The 8,363-nt window shown below is 48.2% G+C and overlaps 1 long non-coding RNA gene across 1 annotated transcript in view; it reads right to left on the bottom strand.

Annotated features, from left to right (window-relative positions):
- The window catches only part of LOC118941408, a 33,069-nt gene extending 25,279 nt beyond the window's left edge, over positions 1-7,790 (bottom strand). The window contains exon 1 of the long non-coding RNA XR_005037626.1: positions 7,609-7,790. This is a non-coding gene — a long non-coding RNA (uncharacterized LOC118941408). The remainder of the gene's footprint in view (positions 1-7,608) is intronic.
- Between the last annotated feature and the right edge of the window lie 573 nt (positions 7,791-8,363).

Below are 8,363 nucleotides of genomic sequence, written 5' to 3'. Positions count from 1 at the left end.
CACACCGTACACACACAGACACACCGTACACACACACACACACACACACTGTACACACACACACCATACACACACACACACACACAGCGTACACACACACACCGTACACACACACACACACACCGCACACACACACACACACACACCGTACACACACACACACCGCACACACACACACACACTGTACACACACACACCGTACACACACGTGCACACATGCACACACACTGGTTGATGCTTATTTATAAAACCCTCTTAGGCCTCACTCCCCCCTATCTGAGATATCTACTGCAGCCCTCATCCTCCACATACAACACCCGTTCTGCCAGTCACATTCTGTTAAAGGTCCCCAAAGCACACACATCCCTGGGTCGCTCCTCTTTTCAGTTCGCTACAGTTAGTGACTGGAACGAGCTGCAACAAACACTTAAACTGGACAGTTTTATCTCCATCTCCTCATTCAAAGACTCAATCATGGGCACTCTTACTGACATTTGTGGCTGCTTCACGTGATATATTGTTGTCTCTACCTTCTGTCCCTTTGTACCCTGTTTGGTGCTGCTACCATGTTGTCATGTTGTGCTACTACCATGTTGTGCTACTGCCATGTTGTGCTACTACCATGTTGTGCTACTGCCATGTTGTGCTGCTACCATGTTCGTGTCATGTTGTGCTACTACCATGTTGTGCTACTGCCATGTTGTCATGTTGTGCTACTACCATGTTGTGCTACTGCCATGTTGTCATGTTGTGCTACTACCATGTTGTGCTACTGCCATGTTGTGCTGCTACCATGTTCGTGTCATGTTGTGCTACTACCATGTTGTGCTACTGCCATGTTGTCATGTTGTGCTACTACCATGTTGTGCTACTGCCATGTTGTCATGTTGTGCTACTACCATGTTGTGCTACTGCCATGTTGTCATGTTGTGCTACTACCATGTTGTGCTGCTACCATGTTCGTGTCATGTTGTGCTACTACCATGTTGTGCTACTGCCATGTTGTCATGTTGTGCTACTACCATGTTGTGCTACTGCCATGTTGTCATGTTGTGCTACTACCATGTTGTGCTACTGCCATGTTGTCATGTTGTGCTACTACCATGTTGTGCTACTACCATGTTGTGCTACTGCCATGTTGTGCTACTACCATGTTGTGCTACTGCCATTTTGTGCTACTGCCATGTTGTGCTACTACCATGTTGTGCTACTGCCATGTTGTGCTACTACCATGTTGTGCTACTGCCATGTTGTGCTACTGCCATGTTGTGCTACTACCATGTTGTGCTACTGCCATGTTGTGCTACTGCCATGTTGTGCTACTGCCATGTTGTGCTACTGCCATGTTGTGCTACTGCCATGTTGTGCTACTGCCATGTTGTGCTACTACCATGTTGTGCTACTGCCATGTTGTGCTACTACCATGTTGTGCTACTGCCATGTTGTGCTACTGCCATGTTGTGCTACTGCCATGTTGTGCTACTACCATGTTGTGCTACTGCCATGTTGTGCTACTGCCATGTTGTGCTACTACCATGTTGTGCTACTGCCATGTTGTGCTACTGCCATGTTGTGCTACTACCATGTTGTGCTACTACCATGTTGTGCTGCTACCATGTTGTGCTACTGCCATGTTGTGCTGCTACCATGTTGTGCTACTGCCATGTTGTGCTACTGCCATGTTGTGCTGCTACCATGTTCTTGTCATGTTGTGCTGCTACCATGTTGTGCTACTGCCATGTTGTGCTGCTACCATGTTGTTGTCATGTTGTGCTGCTACCATGTTGTTGTCATGTTGTGCTGCTACCATGTTGTCATGTTGTGTTGCTACCATGTTGTTATTATGTGGTGCTGCTACCATGTTCTTGTCATGTTGTGCTGCTACCATGTTGTGCTACTGCCATGTTGTGTTGCTACCATGTTGTTGTCATGTTGTTTTGCTACCATGTTCTGCTACTGCCATGTTGTGTTGCTACCATGTTGCTGTCATGTTGTGTTGCTACCATGTTGTGCTGCTACCATGTTGTGCTACTGCCATGTTGTGATACTGCCATGTTGTGCTGCTACCATGTTGTGCTACTGCCATGTTGTGCTACTGCCATGTTGTGATACTGCCATGTTGTGTTGCTACCATGTTGCTGTCGTGTTGTGTTGCTACCATGTTGTGCTGCTACCATGTTGCTGTTATGTGGTGTTGTTGTCTTAGGTCTCTCTTTATGTCGTGTTGTGGTGTCTCTCTTGTTGTGATGTCACGGATTGCCCCGGTAGTGTTGCTGTTATTACGGGTCTCGTCCCGTGTGTTGTTATTACGGGTCTCGTCCCGTGTGTTGTTATTACGGGTCCCGTGTGTTGTTATTACGGGTCTCGTCCCGTGTGTTGTTATTACGGGTCTCGTTCTGTCTATTGTTATTACGGGTCTCGTCCCGTGTGTTGTTATTACGGGTCTCGTCCCGTGTGTTGTTATTACGGGTCTCGTCCCGTGTGTTGTTATTACGGGTCTCGTCCTGTGTATTGTTATTACGGGTCTCGTCCCGTGTGTTGTTATTACGGGTCTCGTCCCGTGTGTTGTTATTACGGGTCTCGTCTCGTGTGTTGTTATTACGGGTCTCGTGTGTTGTTATTACGGGTCCAGTCCCGTGTGTTGTTATTACGGGGCTCGTGTGTTGTTATTACGGGTCCCGTCCCGTGTGTTGTTATTACGGGTCCCGTGTGTTGTTATTACGGGTCCCGTGTGTTGTTATTACAGGTCTCGTGTGTTGTTATTACGGGTCCCGTGTGTTGTTATTACGGGTCTCGTCCCGTGTGTTGTTATTACGGGTCTCGTTCTGTCTATTGTTATTACGGGTCTCGTCCCATGTGTTGTTATTACGGGTCTCGTCCCGTGTGTTGTTATTACGGGTCTCGTCCCGTGTGTTGTTATTACGGGTCTCGTCCTGTGTATTGTTATTACGGGTCTCGTCCCGTGTGTTGTTATTACGGGTCTCGTCCCGTGTGTTGTTATTACGGGTCTCGTCTCGTGTGTTGTTATTACGGGTCTCGTGTGTTGTTATTACGGGTCCAGTCCCGTGTGTTGTTATTACGGGGCTCGTGTGTTGTTATTACGGGTCCCGTCCCGTGTGTTGTTATTACGGGTCCCGTGTGTTGTTATTACGGGTCCCGTGTGTTGTTATTACAGGTCTCGTGTGTTGTTATTACTGGTCCTGTGTGTTGTTATTACGGGTCCCGTGTGTTGTTATTACGGGTCCCGTGTGTTGTTATTACGGGTCCCGTGTGTTGTTATTACGGGTCCCGTGTGTTGTTATTACGGGTCCCGTGTGTTGTTATTACGGGTCTCGTCCCGTGTGTTGTTATTACGGGTCCCGTCCCGTGTGTTGTTATTACGGGTCCCGTGTGTTGTTATTACGGGTCCCGTGTATTGTTATTACGGGTCTCGTCCCGTGTGTTGCTATTACGGGTCCCGTGTGTTGTTATTACGGGTCTCGTCCCGTGTGTTGTTATTACGGGTCCTATGTGTTGTTATTACGGGTCCCGTGTGTTGTTATTACGGCTCTCGTCCCGTGTGTTGTTATTACGGGTCTCGTCCCGTGTGTTGTTATTACGGGTCCTGTGTGTTGTTATTACGGGTCCCGTGTGTTGTTATTACGGGTCTCGTCCCGTGTGTTGTTATTACGGTCCCGTGTGTTGTTATTACGGGTCCCGTGTGTTGTTATTACGGGTCTCATCCCGTGTGTTGTTATTACGAGTCCCGTGTGTTGTTATTACGGGTCCCGTGTATTGTTATTACGGATCCCGTGTGTTGTTATTACGGGTCTCATGTGTTGTTATTACGGGTCTCATCTCGTGTGTTGTTATCACGGGTCTCGTCCCGTGTGTTGTTATTACGGGTCCCGTGTGTTGATATTACGGGTCTCGTCCCGTGTGTTATTACGGGTCCCGTCCCGTGTGTTGTTATTACGGGTCTCGTGTGTTGTTATTACGGGTCTCATGTGTTGTTATTACGGGTCTCGTCCCGTGTGTTGTTATTACGGGTCTCGTCCCGTGTGTTGTTATTACGGGTCTCGTCCCGTGTGTTATTATTACGGGTCCCGTGTGTTGTTATTACGGGTCCCGTGTGTTGTTATTACGGCTCTCGTCCCGTGTGTTGTTATTACAGGTCTCGTCCCGTGTGTTGTTATTACGGGTCCTGTGTGTTGTTATTACGGGTCCCGTGTGTTGTTATTACGGGTCTCGTCCCGTGTGTTGTTATTACGGGTCCTGTGTGTTGTTATTACGGGTCTCGTGTGTTGTTATTACGGGTCCCGTCCCGTGTGTTGTTATTACGGGTCTCGTCCCGCCCGTGTGTTGTTATTACGGGTCCTGTGTGTTGTTATTACGGGTCTCGTGTGTTGTTATTACGGGTCTCGTCCCGTGTATTTATTAGAGGTTTAACTTTTGTTTGGATTACATCCCTGTGTTTTTGTATATGCGTTTGTTTTTGGCTTCTTCCAATGAAAAAATGAAAAACACACACACACAGAAAGTAAACACACACCGAAACGAACAACTAACTAACAACCTGCCTCACAACAGCAGACCAAGTGTAACCATGCCAGCCCAGGACCTCCTCATCCGGCTTCTTCCTCTCTGGGATCGTTTGAGACCAGCCACCCGGACAAAGAATAAAACTATGGCTTTGCACAAACAAAGAACCAACTTCAGTGGGAAAATGATCCCCTTCGATGGCCACTGGCACGCTGGAGAAGTGTGAAACCCGGTTTCAACTGTTCCAGGCAGATGGCAGACGCCTGTATGGTCTTGTGTGGGTGAGCGGGGGGCACTAATATATAGAGTTCCCCGTGGTGGCGGTGGGGTTATGGTATGGGCAGGCATAAACTACAGACAATGAATACAATTGCATTTTATCGATGGCAATTTGAATGCACAGAGACACCATGACAACATCCTGAGGCCCATTGTCGTGCCAGTCATCCGCCGCCATCACCTCATGTTGCAGCATGATAACGCACAGACCCATGTCGTAAGGATCTGTACACAATACCTGGAAGCTGAAAACGTCCCAGTTCTTCCATGGGCTGCACACTCACCAGACATGTCACCCATTGAGCATGTTTGGGATGCTCTGGATCGACGTGTACGACATCGTGTTCCAGTTCCAGCCAATATCCAGGGACTTCACACAGCCATTGAAGAGGAGTGGGACAGCATTCCACAGGCTACAACCAACAGCCTGATTAACTCTATGTGAAGGAGATGTGTTGTCACACAGCCATTGAAGAGGAGTGGGACAGCATTCCACAGGCTACAACCAACAGCCTGATTAACTCTATGTGAAGGAGATGTGTTGTGCTGCCTGAGGGAAATGGTGGTCACACCAGATACTGACTGTTTTTTTTATCCACGCCCCTACTTGGTGCATCGGTACCACTTTCCGTGCGGTAGCAGAGACAACAGTCTATAACTTGGGTGGCTGGAGTCTTTGACCATGTTTAGGGCTTTCCACTGACACCACCTGGTACAGAGGTCCTGGACGGCAGGGAGCTTGGCCCCAGTGATGTACTGGGCCGTACGCACTAGCCTCTGTAGGGCCTTGCACTCGGATGATAAGCAGTTGCCGTACCAGGCGGTGATGCAGCCAATCAAAATGCTCTCAATGGTGCAGCTGTAGAACTTTGAGGATCTGAGGGCCCATGTCAAATCTTTTCAGCCTCCTGAGGGGGGAGAGGTGGTGTCGTGCCCTCTTCATGACTGTGTTGGTGTGTGAGAACCATGACAGATCTTTTCAGCCTCCTGAGGGGGGAGAGGTGGTGTCGTGCCCTCTTCATGACTGTGTTGGTGTGTGAGGACCATGACAGATCTTTTCAGCCTCCTGAGGGGGGAGAGGTGGTGTCGTGCCCACTTCATGACTGTGTTGGTGTGTGAGGACCATGACAGATCTTTTCAGCCTCCTGAGGGGGGAGAGGTGGTGTCGTGCCCTCTTCATGACTGTGTTGGTGTGTGAGGACCATGACAGATCTTTTCAGCCTCCTGAGGGGGGAGAGGTGGTGTCGTGCCCTCTTCATGACTGTGTTGGTGTGTGAGGACCATGACAGATCTTTTCAGCCTCCTGAGGGGGGAGAGGTGGTGTCGTGCCCTCTTCATGACTGTGTTGGTGTGTGTATTCTACAGCCCTGCTGTGGGGATGGCTGGGAAATGTGATTTCCCACTAAAAGCTACAATAAACTATCAGTCATGAATTGTTAAATAATTTTTTGTATAGGAACATACTGAGTCACTGGCTACCTCCCAAATGGCACCCTATATAGGGCACTACTTCTGAACAGGATTCATAGAGCTGTGGTCAGATATAGGGCACTAAGTAGTGAATAGTGTGCCATGTTTTTGTTTTTTACTACACCTCTGGTCTGTTCTGTCGCTAACCAAAAGACTACACACACACACACACACACACACACACACACACACACTGAAAGAAACAGACACACACACACACACACACACACACACACACACTGAAACAGACAGACAGGCAGGCAGGCAGGCAGGCTTCACATAGACAAAGATGTGTAGTCACGTGATTTTCGGGAGTGACAACTTCTAAAAATTGGATTCCGGCGACGCCTTCCTGAATTGTTGCAGCGGGGCAGGAGTAGTCTGTTGACTAGCGAGGCACGACGGAAAAAACATTGTAGCTTTGTTTGTTTCATGTATCCTGTAGTTAGGCTATACACTGAGTGTACAAAACATTAAGAACGCCTGCTCTTTCCGTGACTTATACTGACCAGGTGAATCCAGGTGAAAGCTATGATCCCTTATTGATGTCACTTCCACTTCAATCATTGTAGATGAATGGGAGGAGACGGGTTAAAGAAGGTTTTGTAAACCTTGAGACAATTGAGACATGGATTATGTATGTAGGCATTCAGAGTGTGGATGGGCAAGACATGAAATGTAAGTGACTTTGAACAGCGTATGGTAGTAGGTGTCAGGCGCACCGGTTTGTTTCAAGACCTGCAACACTGCTGGGTTTTTCACACTCAACTGTTTCCGTGTGTACCACAATGGACCACGCATAGGACATCCAGTCAACTTGACAACTGTGGGAAGCATCGTAGTCAACATGGGCCAGCATCCCTGTGGAACGCTTTCGAGTCCATGCCCGGGCGAATTTAGGCTGTTCTGAGGCTAGCCTGGCCTACTGGTGTGACAACTGGATAATGTCTTTATTCATTTGTTTACAAACTTAAAAGAAACGCGTTTGGGACATGGAAATAGGCTAGCAGACCAGTCATTTCGTGTTTATTATATGACCCAGCCCTGAATGACTATTTTGTCGTCACACTGACTGAATACGTTTCACGGTATGTTAGGCTGTAAAATAATATGCACACTAGGCTACTTTTAGAGCCTAATATTCTAAACTAATTTCTGTCCCTCGACTGATCAGTTCGTGGTTCATTCCGACCTCTCTTACCGGTTACCGTTAACCCCTGTCTAATCCGGTGTTTTGCGCTCAGGGCGGGCCATCCCGACTCCCAACCGTCTTTTGACGACACGGAATTTCCATTTCCACCACAAACCGAAACAGGGTAAAGAAAAATAAACACTCACCTCCGACATGGGAAAGGGGCGTTCTTAGATCTCTAATCCATTCCGTTAATCCAGATACACCGACACGCGCAAGGTTTTCCAGTTCAAATGTGAGGCAGCTCCGGTGGAGTCTAGTCCCAAGGCAGGTGCGTGCACGGGAAAAGCGCGACATTAATCTTCACTCACTCAACAAGGCTACCTCCCTCCCTCCCTCTTTCTCGCTCTCTTTGTCTGTCTCTGTCTCTCTGTCTTTCTCTCACACACACAATAACAAACAAACAGAAAGAGAAAATATAAGACATCAATTTAGTTATTTAGCCTCCAAATAGACTGTGCTCTAGTGTTGTCGGTGTGTGTGGTGATTGACGGTGATGGGTGTGTGTGCTGTGAATGTAAATGCAGAGCCAACTACTCCATGTCTGGTCAGGGTCCAGCAGTGAGATACAGTCACCCACCAACCCTGGAGAGATACAGTCACCCACCAACCCTGGAGAGATACAGTCACCCACCAACCCTGGAGAGATACAGTCACCCACCAACCCTGGAGAGATACAGTCACACACCAACCCTGGAGAGATACAGTCACCCACCAACCCTGGAGAGATACAGTCACCCACCAACCCTGGAGAGATACAGTCACCCACCAACCCTGGAGAGATACAGTCACACACCAACCCTGGAGAGATACATTCACCCACCAACCCTGGAGAGATACAGTCTGGAAACTAATTTTATAACCTATGCCTACTACAACAATCCAATGCTTTTACACGTTA

The sequence above is a fragment of the Oncorhynchus mykiss genome, chromosome 19, assembly GCF_013265735.2.
Source record: "Oncorhynchus mykiss isolate Arlee chromosome 19, USDA_OmykA_1.1, whole genome shotgun sequence".
In the NCBI taxonomy this organism is placed as follows: domain Eukaryota; kingdom Metazoa; phylum Chordata; class Actinopteri; order Salmoniformes; family Salmonidae; genus Oncorhynchus; species Oncorhynchus mykiss.
The sequence above is the reverse complement of the archived record's forward strand: the minus strand, read 5'-3'. Positions and strand labels throughout refer to the sequence as shown.